The sequence below is a fragment of the Pteropus vampyrus genome, unplaced genomic scaffold, assembly GCF_000151845.1.
Source record: "Pteropus vampyrus isolate Shadow unplaced genomic scaffold, Pvam_2.0 Scaffold635, whole genome shotgun sequence".
In the NCBI taxonomy this organism is placed as follows: Eukaryota; Metazoa; Chordata; class Mammalia; order Chiroptera; family Pteropodidae; genus Pteropus; species Pteropus vampyrus.
Genome location: NW_011889416.1, coordinates 603857 through 627360, shown reverse-complemented (window position 1 = coordinate 627360; position 23504 = coordinate 603857). Strand labels below are relative to the sequence as shown.

General features: G+C 35.6%; 1 protein-coding gene and 1 pseudogene across 8 annotated transcripts in view; one reads left to right on the top strand and one right to left on the bottom strand.

Annotated features, from left to right (window-relative positions):
• Positions 1 to 23504, bottom strand: part of ATRX (ATRX, chromatin remodeler) — a 262193-nt gene that overhangs the window by 222575 nt on the left and 16114 nt on the right. The window lies entirely within an intron of this gene.
• LOC105308887 lies at positions 16732 to 16911 on the top strand (annotated as a pseudogene).

Below are 23504 nucleotides of genomic sequence, written 5' to 3'. Positions count from 1 at the left end.
TCAGACACTTCTGGTTATATTCGATTAAACATGGACTAGGGGTGGCTCCATAGTGTAATGGTTAGCATGTCTGCTTTACATGCAGAAGGTCCTGGGTTTGTGCCCCAGGTGAAGCCACGGACCATACCCAGGGTGCGCCCTGCCTTCAGAGATCCAGTTCTTAAGGGGAAATGGCAACATCGGTAGGTCAGGGGTAGAAGTGGGGGCGGTGGGGGGGGGATTAAAGAGGGGGAAAAAATCATGGACTAATGTTTATTTGTGAATTCATTTCATAAACACATACAAATCACTCATTTAAGTGTCCCTTGCCTTTAGCCCTCACTGGGTGTTCCCACAAACAATTCAACCACCAGCAATATATATACACATTGATAAAAATTAAAATCATAGCTAACATTTACTAAATATCTATAATATGCCAAGAATTGTTCTAAGTGCTTAATATACATTATCTCATTTAATCTTCACAACTACCTTATAAAATAGGTACTATGATCATCTCCATTTTACAAATAAGAAAACTGAGGTACAATACAGATTAAGTAACTTGCCCAAAATCACAATGCAAATAAACTATGGAGCCAGGATCTAAATCCAGCTGATAACTCCTCCAAATTCGTCAGATTCTTAATTACAAAGTACTTAAAAAGTAAAGGTTTGCTTTTTAATATAGTTAGTAAAGAAGAGGAAGAGATTTTTAAAGTACTCGGGGTAAAAAAATCTTAGCAACATTGAACTAGATGGGGCCTTTAAACAATTAAGTTCTATGTCCTGAATTTACAGCAAACCAACTATGATTATAATTAAACATATTCTACTCGATTACATAAAAATTCCACAAATACATATGGCATTTGAAACAGCTCTCAAGGGCCACAGAATGATATCTACACTACTTTATGCCCTAATTACTAGCAAAACAGCCACTTAATAAGTATTTGCTAAATAAGCTGAATGATTAAAAGTCTTTATTTTGTTTCTATACTTGAATGTTTGTTACTTTACACATAAAATGAGCTGCTGAAATTTTTTATATTAAAGGCATAACTAATCCTTGCTCAACCTTAAACCATAATGTTATAGAAAGGTACTGATCCTTGTTTTTATGGAGTTAGTTCTAAATCTACTGGGTACCTCCATATTCCCTGATCTACTATTATAGTCTGCATTTAGAAAAATATTAAGAGTTACCAGGCTTGAAATGAGTTCCATAATTATGATCCAAGCTTCTGGACTTTGCTCACTCTGATCAAAGAATGTAAGAGAAGGTTATCTGTTCTGTGACCAACTAGCGTATCCCGCATTTTCTGCCATAAAAAAAAAGTAGGTAATAAAGAAATGGAGGTCCAAGTTCTAATATATAGGAAGATATGATGGAAAAGTCAAACAAGGAATATTTTTCACAGAAGAAAGATGAGTAAAAATTACTTAAATTTTATATAAAACAGAATTTGTTTACTGCTCTCATTTTTTCCGTCCCATTCCAGATATCCTATTATAGCAGGCATTGAGACTATTCTTCCTAGCAAACGGAATCTACTCCGATTATACAAATCCAAAGTATAAACTGCACATTGCAACAAAGAGCACATACAAACTACTTTGAGATTAGAAAAATAAACTTTTTGTTCAAAAACAACTATATCACTAATTATGCACCCTTGGAAAGCTCCCTTAGACTCTCTGAACTATATAGTGATGACTTCAGTTAATAATTACCTCATCTTAATTTAAATAGTAAGGAAACAACTCAAAAGCATGTGAACAAAAATATAAGGAATCAAGAAGATTCCAAATAATCCAGTGTCACAACAATTGAATTGTGGCTAAATTTCTTCCTTGGGGCTGTGGTAGTGACAGAAAAATGTAAAAATCATTTTAAGACATAAATGTACTTTATTTTCTTGAACAAGAGTTCTGACAGGCTATACAGAAAACCATTCTACTTTGTTACTGACTATAAAATGCATAGAAAAAAATCCTAATGGACTATTAAAATCATAGTACTACATCAAGAACCCTGAATTGAGAGTTAATCTTGGTTCTAGTTCTAAATACTAACTAGATTTATGACCTTAAGCAAACTGCAACCTCAAGTAGAGCTCAATTTCCTCACTTGTAAAATAAGAGAACTTTACTAGATGACTATTAAGAAAAACTTCCAGCTACTGAATTGCTTCTGAAAAGATCATCAATCCAACTTAGTTTTTTATTTTAAAAGAAAACCAGGTGCATGTCCACTTCTGGAAATAACCAACAACAGTTCCCTTTACCTCTGCAATGTACTGATCTCAACATCCCTCCATTTTAATTCACACCATCCTCGGACTACAGGAAAAGTCTTACTAATTTAAAGAGACCCAAACTGTATTTCTAAAGTTCTACTGCCTTCCTCTTTTTATCACAGTATCTCACAAGATTGTTATGTAACCTACCAGGTCATAGGGATAAAATTTTAGAGCTAAAAGCACCTTAAAAGAGGGACTGAACTAGATAAAAAGGAAAAACTTGAGGCTTAAGGAAACATTTACTAGTAGACCCAGCACTAAAAGTAACAGTATGGTCTTAGTTCAGTGCTTTTTCAATATTTCATTCTATTAATAACACTATGTCCCATGACCTGAAAATACCTTGACTTATTTTCTATTAACCAGTTTCAAACTCATTTCATTACTTCACCAACTATTAAGTGTGAATGGAAATCAAGCTAGCTATCGTCAATGAAAGAGATATACATCTTATAATAAATCTACTTTGCCCATCATTCCACTCTTTATCTTTGTTAACTTATCATCATACCAAAAGCAGGAGACTCAACAATTCTCACAGAGATCTGGCTCTGGAGTAAGGACATATTCCTCTTCCTGTCATGTTTCCTAACTTTTAGAAAACTGCATGCAACAAAGAACAAAGATTTATTATCTATCATTACACAAATAAATGTTGGTTTTAACAATAACTTTAATAAAGCAAACATGAATATAAGGAAATGTTTTGAACTCCTCATTCTTAAAATTGGATCACAACAAAGTCACACTACTCAAAATGAAGGAAACATGAAACATATCCATGTTTCCTTAGAAGGACATCATTAAATATGAATAGTATTCACATAAAGAAAAAATTTTGTTCTTAGGCAATTTTCTTGAAAAACAGAGATACAGTAAATAAGAGATAGGAATTAAAATAAATGTAGCTATGGATATGGTCCTAGTAATTTCTTTGAAGGCAAAATATTATCCATTATCATAACAGCACTCAAAACCATGAAAATCTCACTTCTGAAATCATAATTACATAAAAACTGTCAGACCTAGGTTTTAGAGAAAGGATAGCAAATTAAAATACAGTATCAGCAAAATCTACTCAACTTACTAAGTATAAAACAAAAGGGAATAAATACTATATTCTTTGACATGACTATGAACATTTTACGAGAACATTTACAGTTCTTTTACTTCTGATAAAAATTACTACTGGGGAGGAGGAAAAAAATGGCGTAGATGATAGAGGCACTGTTCATCCCTCCAGCAACCAAATCAAAGTTGTGACAAAAACAAGGAACAAACAGCAAGGAAAAATCACCAGGGATCTAGAAGAACAATCCATACAACTAGGGAGAAATCTAAGAAATCACCCTATAATGGCAGAAGGTAAGACAGGGCAAGGACACGAGGTCTCAAGCAGCTGAGTGACACAGGGGATGCGGCAGCGACATCCGGCAGCTGCAGAAGCCTCTTAAAGGGGCCATCTCCGCACATAGACTTTGGCAGTGACAGACCGGCTCAATTTGAGCACCAGCACCAGTTCAGCTGGGCAGGGGTCAACAGAGACTTAGAGGGGACACAGAGTTGTTGAAGAGAGGGGCGAAGGGAGACTAATTCAGTACAGAAGTACTTGCAGTATCGACTGTTCCTCTACTGAGCCCTCCCTGTGCCAGTGCACGGACTCAGCACTGCCATAGCAGAGACCTCATCAAACTGGATAACAGAGGTCGCTTTGCCCAGACGATTCCCAGAAACTCCACCTCCCACAACGCATGGCCCCACTCAAGCCATATCCAGGTGTATCCTCAGAGAATCAGGTGCTCCTTACTGAGCAGTGCCTAGACTCAAACTGGTAGCAACTGCCCTCGGTTTCTAGCATCGCCTTTCGAGGCAACTACAAGCAAAACATCTGTAGATTGCTTGCTGAATCTTAACAGGTGGCCCCAGATGGGCAGAGGCTGGGGCAAAATTTGGCCTGCAGCTGAACCCCTCTCAGGACTGTGCCATTGGACATCTACCACACAAGGCTGCACTAATAAGGCTGGGAGACTTAAGAGCTTTGTTTAGTACATAGAAACAGACACGGAAAGGCAGCCAAAATGTGAAGACAAAAAAGCAGAAACCAAATGAGAGAACAGAACAGAGATCCAGAAATAATGGAGTCAAGCAACCTAACAGATGCAGAGTTCAAAACACTGGTTACAAAGATGCTCAATAAACTTATAAGAAGTGTAGATAAATTCAGTGAGAACTTCAACAAAGAAATAAAAAACATAAAAATGAAAATGGGAATTATAAAAGAGAACCAGTCAGAAATGGAGAAAACATTATCTGAGATGAGAAGTATATTAAATGGAATAAACAAAGTGAACAAAGAGGATCAAATGACCTATATAGAGGATGGGAAAGCAAACAACACTCAATCAGAATGGCAAGAAAAAATAAGCTGAGACTATAATAATAATTTAAGGAGCCTATGAGACACTATTAAAGGTAAAAAATATCCATGTCATAGAGATACCTGAAGGAAAACAAGAGGTTGAAGAGCTATTTGAAGAAATAATAATGGAAAACTTCCCTCACCTGGTGAAGGAAATAGACATACAACCTCAGGAAGCTCAGAGAGTCCCAAAAACCAGGAACTCAAATAGGACAACACCAAAACACATCATAATTAAAATGCCAAAGGTTAAATACAAAGAAAGAATTTTCAAAGCAGCAAGAGAAAAGCAGTTAGTTACCTACAAGCGAGCACCCATAAGACTGGCAGCTGATTTCTCAAAAGAAACTATGCAGGACAGAAGGGCTTGGCACAAAATATTCAAAGTGATGATGACCCAGGATCTACAATCAAGAATACTTTACCCAGCAAAACTACCATTTAGAGTCGAAGGACAGATAAAGAGCTTCCCAGACAAAAATAAGCTAAAGGAATTTATCATCACCAAGCCAGTATTGCAGGAAATGTTGGAGGGACTTCTTTAAGAAGAAAAAACATGTATCAAAAACAGGAATAAAGAATGGTAATAACTACATTCCTATCAACAATTACCTCAAATGGAAAAGAATTAAGTGCTCCAACCAAAAGACAGAGTGGCTACATGGATAAGAAAATAAGACCCCTACATATGCTGCCTACAAGAGACTCACTTCAGATTAAAAGACACACACAGACTAAAAGGAAGGGGATGCGAAAAGATATTGCCATGGACCTAGAAAGTATCGCGCTGAATGAAATGGGTTGGATAGAGAAAGACAAATATCGCATGATTTCACCTACACGTGGAATCCAAAGAACAAAATCAACAACAACAAAAGAGGAGATAAACTCATGGATACAGAGAATATTTAGAAGGATACTAGATGGGAGTGGGGTTGGGAAAGGCAAAAAAAAAAAAGGCAAAGGGATTAAGAGGTACAAATGTAAAGCTGCAGAATAGTCATGGAGAGATAGAGTGTACCATGGGGAAGATGGTTAATAATGTAATAGTGTAAGGGGGAAAAGGGGTACTAGATTTAATGGGGTGATCACTTTGAGAGTTATATGTATCTCTGATCATATACTTGTATGCTATACAACTGAAACTGGTATATTATTGTACACCAAGTATAACTGAAAAAAAAAACCTCAATGAATTGCACAATGTAAATACAAGCAACTAATTATCTATTATATTTCAATAAAAACAAAAAAAATTACTTCTCATTTTCATTAAATGCCATTTAATGTTTTAATTGAATAAATTTAAGTTTCAAGACCATAACATTTAAATAAAAAGGAAAATAAATCAGGAGAAAAAAAACCTCCAGTAAATATGATGAAAAATAAACATCTACATTCAATTAAAATACACCAAACACATTAAAAAATTTTGTCATTACAGGAATAAGGACAAAAAAATAGAAACAATTCTAATAAAATAGTCAATTAATAAATCATGTTAAACTACCTTTAACCTCTTATAGCAAATTATTATTTTACATACAATAACTGAAATAGCAACAATCTCCAATGAAGGTACAGTGAAATGTGTATGCTCGTACATTATATTAGTAGTGTAAATATGTGTAAACACTTTAGAAAGTAATTAGTAAATAAGCAAAGAATCATAAACATTCATAACCTTTGATCCACTAATCTCTCTCTTAGGAATATAAACTAAAAAATTATCTTTTATTAAAAGTATTATAAGCATGAAGTTATCACATTATAAGAATGAAATCAGAACTTTGATTGCTAAGAGAATACTTGTGTAAATTATGGTACAACTAAGTGAATTTAAAAAAAAGCGATTAAAAACTAAGCAGAACGGAAATTAGGGAATTGGTTGAGAAAGGAATAGGGAATTACTGTTTAATGGATACAGTTTCTCCTTGGGATAATAAAAAACTTCGGGAAATAGATTGTGATGATGGTTACACAACACTGTGAATATACTTAATGTCAATGTGTTGTACACTTAAAAATAGTTAAAATGGTAAATTTTATGCTATGTATATTTTACCACAATAAAAACTATGGAAAAAAAAACTATGAAAACTACATTTTTAAGTTAAAAAACTGATTCTAAAATTTATGAGAACATTATATATGCACATGTCCAATAAATTAAAATGGGGAAGGGGGAGCAAACCACTGCAGTTCTCAATGGGGGCAATTTTGCCCCTCTGGGTAAATGTGACAATGTCTGGACACAATTTTGGTTGTCACAACTGTGGACAGGATTATCATCGGCATACAGAGGGTAAAGGACAAAGGATACTGCTAAGCATCTTACAGTGCATGAAGAATCCCCCGCACAACATATAATTATCTAACCCAAAATGTCAACAGTGATCCTGTTGAGAAATCCTGCCTTAATAAGATTTGGAGAGTTCTTCATTAATGTATCAATATCATTTTTAATGATTGCATGGTAAATTAAAAAATGCATTAAATAATCAAAATTTGGGGCTCTTTTTCTTTCCTTACAACCCTCCATCACAATCCATAATCTTTACCCAAAGAGAGAAATGGGGAACAAAAAAAAGAAAGCAGCAAATCCTCACACATGGATTATTATTCTGCTAACTTGTTCTTAAACAGATTATAACAAACAGAACAAAACTGGAATTGGCAGGCTTTAACAATTTCCATAAGCCTGTCCATACATTGGGTTTATTATTATTATTTTCTATTATATTCTGTTACTTATCACTCATTTCTGTGTCATTATAGCAATTTATTTTCAAATTTGAGACCTATTACTGTCTTACATCATTTCCTTGTGATGATGTAATTTTTTTCCGGCTTTACTGAAATATAATGGACAATTAGTTGCTTGCATTTACATTGTACAAGTCAATGACTTTTATTTTCAATTATAGTTTGCATACATAAAATACAAGTTTCACTTGATCATGATCAGAGATCCACATAACTTGCAAAGCAATCACCCCACTAATATATCCCTCTTCACCCTTATGTATTTATTAAATTATTAACAATCTTCCATGTCTATTCTACAAAGTACCTCTTAATTCCTTTGGCTTTTTTTGCCAACCCCCAAACCACTCATGTCTAGTAGCCCTCAAAATAGTCTCTGTATCAGATGGCCAATAGACGTATGAAAAGATGCTCAAGGTCACTAATCATCAGAGAAATGCAAATTAAAACCACAATAAGATATCATCTCACACCTGTCAGAATGGCTATCATCAATAAATCAAAGAACAAGTGTTGGCAAGGATGCGGAGAAAAGAAGACCCTCATATATTGTTGGTGGAATTGCAAATTGGTGCAGCCATTATGGAAAACTGTCTGGAGGTTTCTCAAAAAATTAAAAATGGATATATATTTTTTGACCCAGCAATTGCACTTCTGGGTATTTACCCAACGAAAACCAAAACAATAATTCGTAAAGATCTATGCATCCTATTATTGATGGCAGCACAATTTACAATAGCCAAGATGTGGAAGCAACCTAAATGCCCATCAACAGACGACTGGATAAAAAAGTTATGGTTCATATATACAATGGAATATTACTCAGCCATTAAAAAAATGAAATCCTACCATTTACAATAACCTGGATAGACCTAGAGGTTATTATGCTGAGTGAAATAAGTCAGACAGAGAAAGATAAATACCATATGATTTCACGTATGCAGAATCTAAGGATCAAAAAGATAATTGATAACTGACTCACAAATATAGAGGACAATCTGTTGATGAACAGAGGGTATGGGGGGTTGAGGGGCTGGGAGAATGGGGTGAAAGGTTAAAGAAGTACAAATTAGTAGTTGATAGGTGGTCACAGAGATGCAGTTAGCATTAATATATTGGCTAGGTGGAAAACCAGAGTAGAGAGGGAGTAATTAGGGAGATTGTTTTATAAACTATATAAATATCTAACCAATGTACTGTATACTTAACACTAATAAAAAGAAAAACATTCTCTGTATCTACGAGTTTACTTATGCTTTTGTTATTTTGTTCTTTACAGTACACTTGTACATGAAATCATGTGATATTTGTCTTTCTCTATCCAACCTATTTCATTCAGCGCAATACCCTCTAGGTCCATCAAGACAATATCTTTTCCCATCCCCTTCCTTTTAGTCTGTATCTCTTAACCCGAGGTGTCTGTTACAGGCAGCATACGTAGGGGTCTTGTTTTCTTATCCATTTAGCTACCCTATCCTTTGGCTGGAGCACTTAATTCTTCTCCATTTGAGATAGTCGTTGATAGATCTGTAGTGATTGCTGTTCTTGTTTATTATTTTGATATATTTTTTTTTTACTCTTAAATAAGACCTTCCAACATTTTCTGTAATACTGGCTTGGTATTGATAAATTCCTTTAGTTTATTTTTGTCTGGAAAGCTCTTTATCTGTCCTTCAACTCTAAATGATAGCTTTGATGGATAAAGTGTTCTTGACTGTAGATTCTGGGTTTTCATCACGTTGAATATTTTGTGCCAAGCCCTTCTGTCCTAAAAGTTTCCTTTGAGAAATCAGCTGCCAGTCTTATGGGTACTCCCTTGTAGGTAACTAACTGCTTTTCTCTTGCTGCTTTTAATATTCACTGTTTGTATTTAATCTTTGGCATATTAATTATGACATGTCTTGTTGTAGGCCTCTTTGGGTTCCTGGTTTTTGGCACTTACTGAGCTTACTAGCGTTGTATGTCTATTTCCTACACCAGGTTAGGGAAGCTTTCCATCATGATTTCTTCAAATAGATTTTCCACTTCTTGTTCTCTCTCTCCTCCTTCAGATACCCCCATTATGCAGAGGTTTCTACACTTAATTTTGTTCCAAAAACTCCTTACATTATTATTATATTCTTGGCTTCTTTTTTCTTCTCATTCTGATTGGGTGACCTTGGCTTGCACATCCTCTATATTGATGGTTCGATCCTCTTCTTCATCCACTCTGTTGATTCCTTCTAATATACTCTTATTCTCAGATAATGTATTCTCTATTTCTGACTGCTTCCCTTTTATAATTTCCATTTCCATTTTTATGTTTTTTAATTCTCTGTTAAAGGTCTCACTGAGTTCATCTATTCTTCCCATAATTTCATAAGCATCTTTATAACCAGTGTTCTGAACTCTGCATCTGTTAGATTGCTTGCCTCCATTATTCCTGAATCTCTGTTCTGTTCTCTCACATGGTTTCTGCTTCTTTTTCTTCCTTTTTGGCTTCCTTTCAGTGTCTTTCTCTATGTACTAAGCAAAGCTCCTAAGTTTCCCGGTCTTATTAGCATGGCTTTGTGTAGTAGGTGTCCAGGGACACAGTCCTGAGATGGGTTCAGCTGTAGGCCAGTTTTAGTCTCAGCCTATGCCCCTCCAGGGCCACCTGTTAAGATTCAGCAAGCAATCCACAGATGCTGTGCTTATAGTTGCCATAAGAAGCCATACAAGAAACCGAGGCCAGCTGCCACCAGTGTGAGTTTGGTGCTGCTCAGCAAGGAGCAACTGACTCCTCAAGACACACTTGGATGTGGCTTAGGAAGGGCCGTGAGTTGGGGGAGACGGAGTGTCAGGGACCCTCTGGGCAAAGTGACCTCTGTTATCCAGTTAGATGATGTCTCAGCTACGGCAGTGCTGTGTCCCCATATTGGGAGGGGGCAGGGCTCAACAGAAGAGCAATAGATACAGCCAGCACATCTGTCCAGGAGCAAGCCTCACCTCCAGCCCTTGCTTCAACAACTCAGTGTCCCCCTGTAAGTCCCTGGTGCCCCTTGAGCAGCCAACAGGGCCTTGGTGTTCAAAGCGAGCAGGTCCATCACCGCTAAAGTCCAGTCGTGTACATGGCCCCTTTAAAAGGCATCTGCAGCTGCCAGCTGCCACTGCTGTAGCCTCTGTCCCATTCAGCCACTCGGGACAAGGCAGCCTCGCATCTCCACCCACTCCTACTTTTTACCGTTGCAGGGTGATTTCTTATTTCTCTCCCTAGGTGTAATGCTTCCATTCATCTAGATCCCAGGCAACTTTCCTTATTTGATAATTATTCTGTAATTGTGTAAAAGAATACTCTTTTTCTGTGAAAATACTAAAGCTTTTAGGAGAAAAGTGGCATGATCTCTACAATTTACTCTCAAATGATTCAGGAACAAAAATGAATATAATGAGATAAAATGCAAATGGTAAAGTATATGAGACAAAGTGTTAACAATGGTGATTCTAGACAAAGGGTAAATAGTTCTTTTACTAGTTTTGTAACTCTTCTTTAAGTTTGAAATATTTGAAATACTATCAAAATCAAAGTTATAAAAAATGTTATAGCATTTTAACTCCAAGTATCTTTCTTTACTCAAGACACAGAATTATTGTAAGAGTCCAGTTTTAATTAATCTGACTACATGTCCAATCCAAGAAAGCAAATAACAGTTTAAAATACATCACTCTGATGTTTTAAAAAACATAAACTTTGACCACTGACCCACTTCACTCTTGCTTTTAAATACCAAGAACTGTCATCAGTGTCGATAATATATAAAAACTTTTGAGAAATAAGACGATGATAAAGTCTACAGAGTGATTTGATTTTAGAGCAATGTCTGAGATCTAGTTTTAGTTTTCTATAAATCTCCACCCTCCTTCCTTATTTTCCTACTCTATAGGCTAGAGTTATCTTCTTCTTGAGTTTAATATTCATATGTTTTTATCATCTCCCTATATCATTATTGTTCTTTAGAAAAAGTTAATCATACCATTCTAAAGACCTACATGTTGGTTAATTTGTTGATTTTCTATAATAAAAAGGCAAAAAACGAAATCTTAACATAGTATAAAAAAACTTTTCAAATCTGACCCCAACTACCTTCATTTTTTTCAACTCTATCTCCCACATCCTCTGCAATCACACTTAATGTCTCTGTGTTCTCAACGCACACAAGGGCCCTTCTATCAAGTCTCTAGATATGCCCTTTCCACCACCTAATCAATTCCACCTACTTGCCTTAAGATCTAACCCAAAACCACCATTTCTCTCTTTGCAGAATACTTGCCATCTCCAAGGCAATTTTTTGCTGTTCTTCCACATTTCTTCGTTGATATCTCTACAATCATACTTAACCTCATCACAATGTATTGCAGCCATTTACTCCTCCACTTAGCTCATTATTATCTGTAAATTCTTTATCATCTAGAATAGTAGTTCTCAGATGGGAGGAGTGTGCCACCCCCACACCCCGCTACCCACAGGGACCATTTGACAACGTCTTTAAACATTTTTGTTTGTCACAACTCAGGGGAAGGGTGCTACTAGGTAGAGGCCAGGGATACAATGCATACACAGCCTTCAACAACAAAGAATTATCTGGACCAAAATGTCTATAATGCCAAAGTTGACAAACCCTGACCTAAAGCAATGTTTGGTTCACATTAGGCCTTTAAAGTGTTCATCAAAATAGAATAAACCATTTATCGAAGAATTTAGGAACACAGAAAGGAATATATAATATGAACAGTACAGGCTCAAGAATAGCCAAGACAGTACAAAGAACAATGTGGACATTCATGCCCTAGCAGATATCAAGGCTTCATAAAAAGCTATAGTTATTAAGAAAATGTGGCACTGGCATAAGGACTAAAAAAAACACACCAGGAATGACATCACAGACAATGGTGGAGCAGGTAACTCCAAAATTCTGTCTCTCCGCTAAGGCAACAATTATGCTGGCAAAACAGTCAGAATCAACTTTTTGAAACTCCAGAATCTAATCAACAGCTTACAACCACCAGGGGAACATTTAAAAAGAAAAAGCTGCTGAACTTTGGTGAGAGCACTGTGGTATTTTAATGCACCTACCATGCCCTACTCCCCGGCTACATGGCAGCCATGGAGACAGTGACTCACATTCCTAATGCAACTTGTAGATGCCAAAGAGAGTAATATGGACCTTATTCTGAAAATATTATGGTTGTGTGTTTTGACCTGTTCGGTCATTATCTGATGAATTGTGTCAGGGGTCTGCCTTTCTTTCACCCACCTCAGAACTCTCTCAGGAAAAGCAAGTTCCTGAGATGAGCAGGGTTTATCCAAAGCATTTAAAGGCAAATATGCTATCCACCTGGGGCAAGGAATAACAAGTCAGTCAGCCACTAGACAAACATAAAAGTATAGGAAGGAAGGAAGATATATATGAGTAAATAATGACTAAAATGCTCCTGCATGTACCAAGGAATTTGGAAGATGACCCATATACCCAGGGCTGAACACATACTCAGAAAAGATATGAGAAAGCCATAAGCTTTCATCTCTGGCTGACCTTTAGCCTCCACTCAATCAGAAAGGGCTAGGGAAGAATGGCAAATGAATTGGCTGAGCACTGAGAAATGCCCCAAAACTGAGCCAATATGCAAAATTCTAGAGAGTTGTTTTGCTGTGTTTACTTCTAGGCATTTAAGAAAAACTGACAAACCACTAAGTGACAAATAAGCTTTCAAAACAAACACTTCGGTGTCCACACATGACAAAGAATACAGACTTTATGAAAATAGATTAGAAAATTAATTAAGCAAAAACTACAACCTACCACAAGCAGCAGAAACAAACCCCAGAGAGGAAGGAGAACGTTTTCCAGGGCTACTACATTAAATGCAGTCATGCCTCACTTAACTGGGATACATTCTGAGAAGTGCAACATTAGGTGATTTTGTCATTGAGTGAACATCATAGAGTGCATTTACACAAACCTATGTGGTAGAGCCCACTATGTACTTCAGCTACATGGTATAGCCTATTGCTCCTAGGCTACAAACCTGTACAGCATGTTTCTGTACTGAATACTATAAGCAATGGTAAGTATTTGAGTACCTAAACACATCTAAACATAAAAAAGGTACAGTAAAATATGGTATAAAAGGTTTAAAAATGGTAACCTATATAGGGTACTTACCATAAATGGAACTTGCTGTACTGGAAGTTGCTCTGGGGGAGTTAGTGAGTGAGTGGTGAGTGAATGTGAAAGACTAGAATATTACTGTACACTGCAGTAAAATTTGTAAACACTGTACACTTAGGCTACACTAAATTTATTTTTTTTAATTTCTTTCTTCAATAAATTAACCTCAGCTTACTGTATCTTTTTTTTATTTTATGAATTTTAAAAATTTTTAACTTTTCAACTCTTGTAATAAAACTTAGCTTAAAACACAAGCACATTGTACAGCTGTACAAAGATATTTTCTTTCTTAATATCCTTATTCTATAAGCTTCTTTTTTTTTTTTCCTTTTGAAAATTTTTGTTAAAAACTAAGACCAAAACATATACATTAGCCTAGGCATACACAGGGTCAGGATCGTTAATATCATCTTCCACCTCCACATTTCGTCCCACTGGAAGATCTTCAAGGGGAATAACATGCATGGAGCTATCATCTCCTATTTATCTCCTATGAGATAACAAATGCCTTCCTCCAGAATACCTCCTCAAGGACTTGCCTGGGCTCTTCTTGAGGTAGTATCACTCTTTTCAGAAATATGTCCATGGTGGTTTGCTTGGTTTATTTCATCACAGACTTACCTGTAAGCAGATAATGCACCATGAATATTCCTCTCTATAATGCAAACATTTTGGTACTGGGGTTCATGTTTTCGAACTTTTTAAGAGGCTTGCTGAGGTCTACAAAAGCTTCTACTAAACTCTGTGAATTTTCTTGGGAGCTTCTCTATTGGGACCATCATCATATATGCAGTCTGTCATTGGCTGAAACATCATTATGCAGCACACGACTACATTCAAAATGTCAATTTTCAACAAAAAGTCACACGCATACAAAGAAACAAGAAAGTATGGCCCATTCACAGGACAGAAGAGAAAATTAACAGAACCATCCCTGAGGAAGCTCAGACATTGGAACCAGGAGACAGGTACTTAAAATCAACTATCTTAAACATACTCAAAGAGCTAAAGGAAACCATGGACAAAGAACTAAAGGAAACCAGGATGTCTTAACAAGGTAAGAATATCCAGGGGAAAAATTGTAAAAAGGAACCACAAAGTTTTGGAACTAAAAAGTACAATAACAGTAAAGAAAAACTCACTATAGAGGTTCAACAAAAGTTTGAACAGGGAGAAGAAATAATCAGTGAACTTAAAGATAGCTCCGTTGAGATAGGTCCATTGAAATTATCCAGTATGAGGAAAATTAAAAAATGAAGAAAAATTAACAGAGCATCAGAGACCTATGAGGTCCCATCAAGCATATCAACATACACATAATAAGATTCACAGGAGAGGATAGAGAAAAAGGAGCAGAAAGAATATTTTAATAACTGCCTAAAACTTCCCAAATTTCGTGAAATACGTAAATCTACAAATCTAAGCAGCTCAATGAACTCCAAGTAGGATAAACAAAATCCATACTGAGATAAGATATAATTGAACTGTCAAAAGTCAAAGAAAATCTCGACATCAACAAGAGGAGTGACAAGTACATGGGATCCTCCTTAAGATTAACACTTAAACACTATGGAGACCAGAGAACATTGAGATAACATATTTAAAGTGCTGAAGAAAAAACCTGTCAACTGAGAATTCTATACCTGGCAAATGTATCCTTGAAAAATGAAGAACTGTATCAAAAAACAAAAGCTGAGGAAATTTTTTGCTAGTGTACATGCCTTACAAGAAACACTAAAGGGATTCCATCAGGCTGAAATGGAAGGACACCACAGTGTAACTTGGAGATACATTATAAAATAAAGAACAATGGTAAAAGTTAACCACATAGGTAAATACCAAAGCTAGTTTTTTTTTAAGTTTCTAACTATTCAATCTCTTTAATTGATCATCAAAAATATGCCGAAAAAGAACAACCCAGGAACAGATAACTGGTAAATTTTACCAAACACTTAGTGAAAAGTTATCACTACTCCCACTCAAATTCATCCAAAAAATAGAAGAGGGAACACTTATTAACTCATTGTACAAAGCTAGCATTATCCTGATACCACAGTCAGACAAAAACGCCACACACAAAAAAAAAAACTAAAGAACAATATCCCTTATGAATATTGATGCAAAAATCCTAAAAATACTAACAAACAGAATTCAATAAGACGTTAAAAGAATTAGAGTCACTTAGTTGCCCTCTGGGTTATCAGACAGACTATTCTGGTATCAGAGTGCTTGTGTTCAAGTCACCCTTACTTTACTTAATAATGGCCCTCAAAGCACACAAGTAAAGATGCTAGCAATTCGGATATACCAAAGAGAAGCCATTAAGTGTCTTTAAGTGAAAAGGTAAATACCTAGGAATGGGACCTTATGGTCATATGATTACAATTAGAAATATGGGCAGTGATTTTACTAACTGAAGATCCAAATTAGAAAGAAATTTTGGGAAGCAATATAAAAAAAACCTACTCAGAGACAAGATATTTGGCCAAGTTTCCAAAGAAAGAACAAAAGCATTAACTAGAACATCACAAGAGATACTCTGAAGAAACAGCAGAAGTCCCACTAAACCATTAGGAAATAAGCCTGAATAAAACATAAGACAGTGAAATGGCACGCTACCGTCAAAGACACTAGCCAGCAAACAAGAGTGGCTAGAAAGAGTTTATTCTAACCACATCAGGCCATTTATGGCTTTGCTGTTTTATTTCATAATCATAGGAACATTAGAGAGGATGGGTCTTCTCAACTGGCATCATTAAGTCTCAAGTTGTTTGGAGTACCTTCACCTAGATCTATTACTAAAATGGGGGAAGAGATGAACCTCAGAACCTGTCAAATGATTGATATCTGGCTTTTCTACTTTCTACCATGTGACGGAGTGTAAAAGGTAAATAAATATTCTCACACAAAGGAAAACTGGGAGAATTTGTGACTAGCAGACCTACCCTTAAAAACTCATTAAAGTAAGCTATTCAAACAAAAAATCAATGATGAAAGAAGGAATCTTGGAGCATCAGGGAAGACATATAAAACAGTAGAAAGAGCTTCCCATTACCTCCGAGAGAGCAAGATGAGTCATCAGCAAGGGTACTGGAGCCATCCAAGAAAATTCAGCCAAGGGTTCTCGTTCCTGCCGCTTCTGCTCACACTGGCACGGTCTGATCCGGAAATACAGCCTCAATATATACCGCCAGTGTTTCCATCAGTACGCAAAGGATATAGGCTTCATTAAGCTAGACTAAGTGAATCTCCATGAATGGGTCATTCCAGCTATCTACCTTACTGCAGAAACAATGCTAGCTCTTTGTATATAAAATAAAAACGTCAATTATGAGTGTTTTATTGTAAATGGAAGTCACATGATCATAAAAATCTCCTTTTTAAATTTTACTATTATCTTCTCAGTAGATTCATCTTCAAAATTTGTGGATTGTCTACCCCTGGTTATATAAAAGTATTCATGCTGAAAAAAAAAAAAAAACAGTAGAAAGAGTAGGACATGGGTACATACAACAAACTATATTTTCCTTATATTTTTACATGAATATTTATATAAAATACTCCTTATAAGTTTACATGAGTATGTAAATATGATTTATAAGTCATACTTGAAGATTGAAATAAAAATTGTAATGCCAAAAATAATCATGCACCATGACCAAGTGAGATTTACCCTAGGAATGCAAGGAGTGACACAAAAATAAATCATTATAATAAACTACGTAAACAGAAAAAAGAAAAAAAATCATATAATCACCTAAACTGGCACAGAAAATGCATTTGACAAAATTCAACACCCTTTCACGATAAAAATATTCAGAGAAGTAGGAAGAGAAAGGAACGTCCTTAATTTGATAAAGAGCATTTATGAAAATTCCTCATCTAATATCATACTTAATAATGAAAGACTAAAAGCTTTCAATCTAAGATTAAGAACAAGACAAGGATGCCCATTTTTGTCACTTCTATTCAACACCAATTAGAAGAGAAAAATAAAAGGGATACAAATAGGAAAGGAGTAAGTAAATCATAGGTAACACGATTATATATATAGAAAACCCTAAAGAATCCACACACACACACAAAAAAAAAAACACTGTAAAAGCTAACAAATGAATTCAGCAACGTTGCAGGATATATGACCATCACACAAAAATCAGTCATATTGTTATACATTAGCAATGATCAATCCAAAAACGGAAATTGAGAAAACATTTCCACTTACAATAACATCTAAAAGAATGAAATAGATTTGCACACAGCAAAGGAAATCATCAACGAAATGAAGACAACGTACTGAATGAGAAGATATTTTCCAATGATACATTTCATAAAGGGTGACTATCCAAAATTTATAGAGAACTCGTATAACTCAACATAAAAAAAAAAGCCAATTAAAATATGGACAAAGGACCTGAACAGGCATTTCTCCAAAGAGGACATTCAGATGCCAATACACATATGAAAAGTGGCTCAAGGTCACTAATCATGAGAGAAATGCAAATTAAAACCACGAGATATTATCTCACTGTCAGAATGGCTATCATCAACGAATCGAAAAACAAGTATTGGCAAGGATGTGGAGAAAAGGGAACCCTTGTGCACTGTTGATGGGATGGCAAATTGGTACAGCACCATGGAAAACTGTATAGAGGTTCCTCAAAAAATTAAAAATAGAGCTACCTTATGATCCGGCAATTACACTTCTGGATATTTATTTAAAAAAAAACACTAATTTCAATAAATATGTGCACCCCTATGTTCACTACACTGCTATTAACAATAGCCAAGATATGGAAGCAACCTCCTCAGTGCCCATCAACAGATGACTGAATAATATGTATACAAAGGAATATTACACAGCCATAAAAAATGATACCTAATCATTTGCAGCAACATGAATGGACATCAAGTGTATTATGCTAAGTTAAATAAGTCAGAGAAAGATAAATACCATATAATTTCACTCATTTGTGGAATCTAAGGAACAAAATAAACAAAACAAAAACAGACTCATAGGTACAGAGAACAAACTGGTGAATGCCAGATGGGAGGAGGATATAAAGGGTAGAGAGAAAAAGATGAAGATATTAAGAAGTATAAATTGGTAGTTACAAAATAGTCAAAGGGATGTAAACTACAGCATAGGGAATATAGTCAATAATATTGTAATAACTATTTATAGTGCCCAATGGGTATGAGAACAATTGGGAGGATTGCTTCATAAATTATATAAATGTCTAAACACAATGCCATACACCTGAAACTAATTTAAAAATAATACTGAATGTCAACTCCAATTGAAAAATAAAAATTTTAAAAAAAGAATGAAATATGTAGGAATAAATTTAACCAATGAGGCTCAAAACTTGTACAATGAAAACTACAAAACATTGCTTAAAGAAATTAAACAAGACCTGAATAAATAAAATGATATCCTGTTTTACAGACTAAAATATTTAATACTATTAAAAGAGAAATACTTCCAGAAGTGTTCTACAGGATCAATATAATCCCTAACAAAATTGCAACAGCCATTACTGCAGAAATGGAAAAGTGAATCCTAAAAACCATATGGAAATTCAAGGGACCCTTAATAGAAAAACCAGTCTTGAAAAAGAAAGACAAAGCTGGAATACTCTCATTTTCCAGGTTTGAAATTTACTACAAAGCTAATCAAAGCAGAGTGATACTGGATAAGGATAGACATGCAGACCAATGGAATAGAAGTGAGCCCAGAAAAAAACTCATACATCTGTAGTCAACTGATAATGGACAAGGATGCCAAAACCACTGAATGGAGAAAGGACAGTATCTTCAGCAAACAGTGCTAGAACTGGATATCCACAAGCAAAAGAATGAAGTGGGACCCCTCTCTTAAACCATATACAAAATTTTAATTCAAATGGGTCAAAGACTAAATACAAGACCTAAAATTGTAAAATTCTTAAATGAAAATAGAAGGATAAATCTTCATGACTTTAGATTAGCAATGATTTCTTGGATGGCACAAAACATACAACAAAGGAAAAAATAGGTAACTTTGCACTTCATCAAAACTGAAAACTTTTGTACATCAAAGAAGACTACCAATAGACTGAAAAGACAATCAACAGAACGAGAAAAATATTCACAAATCATATAATCTGATAACGGATTAACATCCAGAATTTATAAATGACCTATATGAAAAAAAAAATAGAACTTAAAATTGAGGAAAAAACTTCAGTAGATATCTCCAATCCAAAGAAGATATGCAAATGGCCAATAACCATATGAAGATGTTCCACATGACAAGTCATTAAGGAAATGTAAATTAAAAGCACAATAAGAGAGTGACACCAAAAACATGGTGGAGAGACATCCCTGAATCTCTCCCCTTGAAACAACAGTAAACTGAACATCTAAAATTCAAGAAAAAATACCCAAACAACACACCAGAACCTCTGAGCATGGCATCTGCGCATAAGACCTACCATAGGCTAAAGAGAGACCTTTATATAATAAATCTTCCTGGAAAAAAAGACAGAATACACTTCCATTAATGCCCAAGCAGAGAAACGGTCCATTAAACACCACGAACAACCAAGGTGACAAGGCATCTCAGAAAGAAAGAGAAAAATCTCCAGAAAATAAGTTTACAGACACAGAAATATGCAACTTAAATGACAGAAAATTCAGGATGGTACTTCTGAAAAAGCTCACTGAGGTCCAAAACAATTCATATCAACAATTTCAGGAATTGAAAAAACAACTAGATGAGCAGAATGAGTTCTTTAGCAAGGAGATTGAAACCCTCGAAAATAACCAAATAGAATTTCTGGAGATGAAGAACACACTGAAAGAGATGAAAAATGAAACAGCAACTTGGGAAATAAAATCAACCAAATGGAGGAAAGGATCAGTGATATTGAAGACAGAAATCTAGAAATAAATCAGAACGAAGAAGAAAGAATAGGAGAATGAAACGAAAAAATGAAAGAGAAATGCAAGAACTGATACTGTCAAGAGAGGAAACATAAGAATAATAGCCATTCTTGAAGGGGAGCAAAAGGAGTAGGGATTAGAGAGCATTTTCACACAAACAGTTGACTGAATCAAGAAGAACTAGAAAATCTAAATAGACCAATCAGCAGTATGGAAATTGAAACAATCATCGAAAACCTACCAAAAACTAAAAGTTTAGGACCAGATGGCTTTACCAGTGAATTCTACCAAACAGTCAAAAAGATTTAATACCTATTCTCCTCAAACACATCCAAAAAAATCAAAGAGGAGGCAATACTTCTCAACTCATTTTATGAGGCCAATTATTACTCTGATTCCAAAACCTGGTAAAGATAACACAAAAAAAACTACAGATTAATACCTCTCATAAACACAGATGCAAAAATCCTACATAAGATACTAGCAAACCGAATACAGCAACATATTAAAAAGATTATACACCACAATCGAGTAGGCGTCACCCCAGGGGCACAGTGATGGTTCAACAAACAAATCAATTAATGCGATACACCATACAAACAAATTAAAAAATAAGAATCATATGATGACTGTGGCTACATAGTGTAGTAGTTAGCACGTCTGTTTTACACACAGAACGTCCTGGGTTCATGCCCCAGGTGGAGCCACAGACTATACCCCGGTTGTGCCAGGCCCCGGGTGTGCCAGGCTCCCCGAGTGCACCGGGGTGCCAGGCCCCGGGTGCGCCAGGCCCCAGGTGCACCAGGCCCGGGTGTGCGCTGCAAGAGCTGTGGGAGGAGACATTCCACCTTCAGAGATCCAATTAAGGGTAGGCAGCAGCATCCGTGTATCGGGGGTGGAAGTGGGAGTGGAATTAAAGAGGTGGAAAAAATTTTTTTAAATAAAGGTAAAAAAAGAACCATATGATCGTATCAATAGATGCAGAAAAAGCCTTCGACAAGATACAGCATCCATTTATGATCAAAACACTTAACAAAATCGGTATAGAAGAAAAATACCTTAATATAATAAAGGCCATATATGACAAACCCTCAGCCAACATTATACTTAATAGTGAAAAACTAAAAACCTTCCCTCTAAGATCAGGAACAAGGCAAGCCTGTCCACTATCACCACTCTCATCCACTATCCACTATCACCATTCTTATTTGACTTCTTCGTTTACTATTTGGATGCCTTTTATATCTTTCTCTTGCCTGATTGCAGGTCCTAGCAAGTGCAATCAGGCAAGAGAAAGATATAAAAGGCATCCAAATAGGAAACGAAGAAGTCAAATTGTCACTATTTGCAAATGATATGATTCTCTATATAGAAAACCCTAAAGACTCCACAAGAACGCTACAAGAAACAATAAGCAAATACAGTAGTTTCTGGATACAAAATCAATGTTCAAAAATCCATCACAATCCTATACCCTAATAACGAGTGTCAGAAAAGGAAGTGGAAAAAATAATTCTTTTTGCAATTGCAACAAAAAGAATAAAATACCTAGGAATAAATCTAACAAAATATGTTAAAGATCTATATAATGAATACTATAAGACTCTATTAAAAGAAACCGAAGAAGATACAAAGAAATGGAAAGATATTCCATGTTCTTGGATTGGAAGAATCAACATAATTAAAATGATCTTATTACCTAAAGCATTATACAGATTTAATGCAATCCCCATCAAAATCCCATCAGCATTTTTTAAAGAAATAGAACAAAAACATTAGCTTTGAAAGGAAGCACAAAAGACTCCGAATTGCCAAAGCCATCCTGAGAAAAAAAGAACGAGGGTGGAGGCATCACTCTGCCCGACTTCAAATTATACTACAAAGTGACAGTAATTAAAACGGCATAGTATTGGCAGAAAAACACACACACGGACCAGTGGAACAGAATCAAGAGTCCAGAAGTAAACCCATATTGATATGGGCAAATAATTTTAGACATAAAAAGCCAAAAACATAGTGGAGAAAGGAAATCCTCTTCAATAAACGGTGCTGGGAAAACTGGAAGGCCACATACAAAAGAATGAAACTAGACTGTTGTCTATCACCGCACACCAAAATTAACTCAAAATAGATTAAGGACCTGAATATAAGACCTGCAACAATAAACTGCATAGAAGAAAACATAGGAACTAAACTCAAGGACCTTGGACTTAAAGAGGATTTCATGAATTTGATCTCAAAGACAACAGAAGTAAAAGATAAGATAAATGAATGGAACTACACCAAACTAAAATGCTTCTGCTCAGCAAAAGAAACCATTAACAAGGTAAAGTGACAACCATCTGAATGGGAAATATATTTGCAAATAACCTCTCCGATAAGGGCCTAATATCCAAAATATACAAAGAACTCATACGACTAAATAACAACAAAAACACAAATGATCCAATCAAAAAATAGGCAGAGGATCTGAACAGACACTTCTCCCTAGGTGATGTACAAATGGCCAACAAATATATGAAAAGATGCTAACTAAACACCACTAGCTATTAGCGAAATGTAAATCAAAACCATAATGAGATACCATCTCACATCTGTTAGAATGGCTATAATCAACAGGACAAGTAATAATAAATGTTAGAGAGGATATGGAGAAATAGGAACCCTCATACACTGCTGGTGGGACTGCAAATTGGTACAGCCGCTATGGAAATCAGTAAGGAGGTTCCTCAAAAAACTAAGAATTGATCTACCATGTATTCCACCAATCTCTCTACTGGGTATTTACCCCAATGTCTTGAAAACCCATATCCGAAAAGATACTTGCACACCAATGTTCACAGCAGCATTATTCACAGTGGCCAGGACATGGAAGCAACGGAAGTGTCCTACGGTAGATGATTGGCTAAAGAAGCT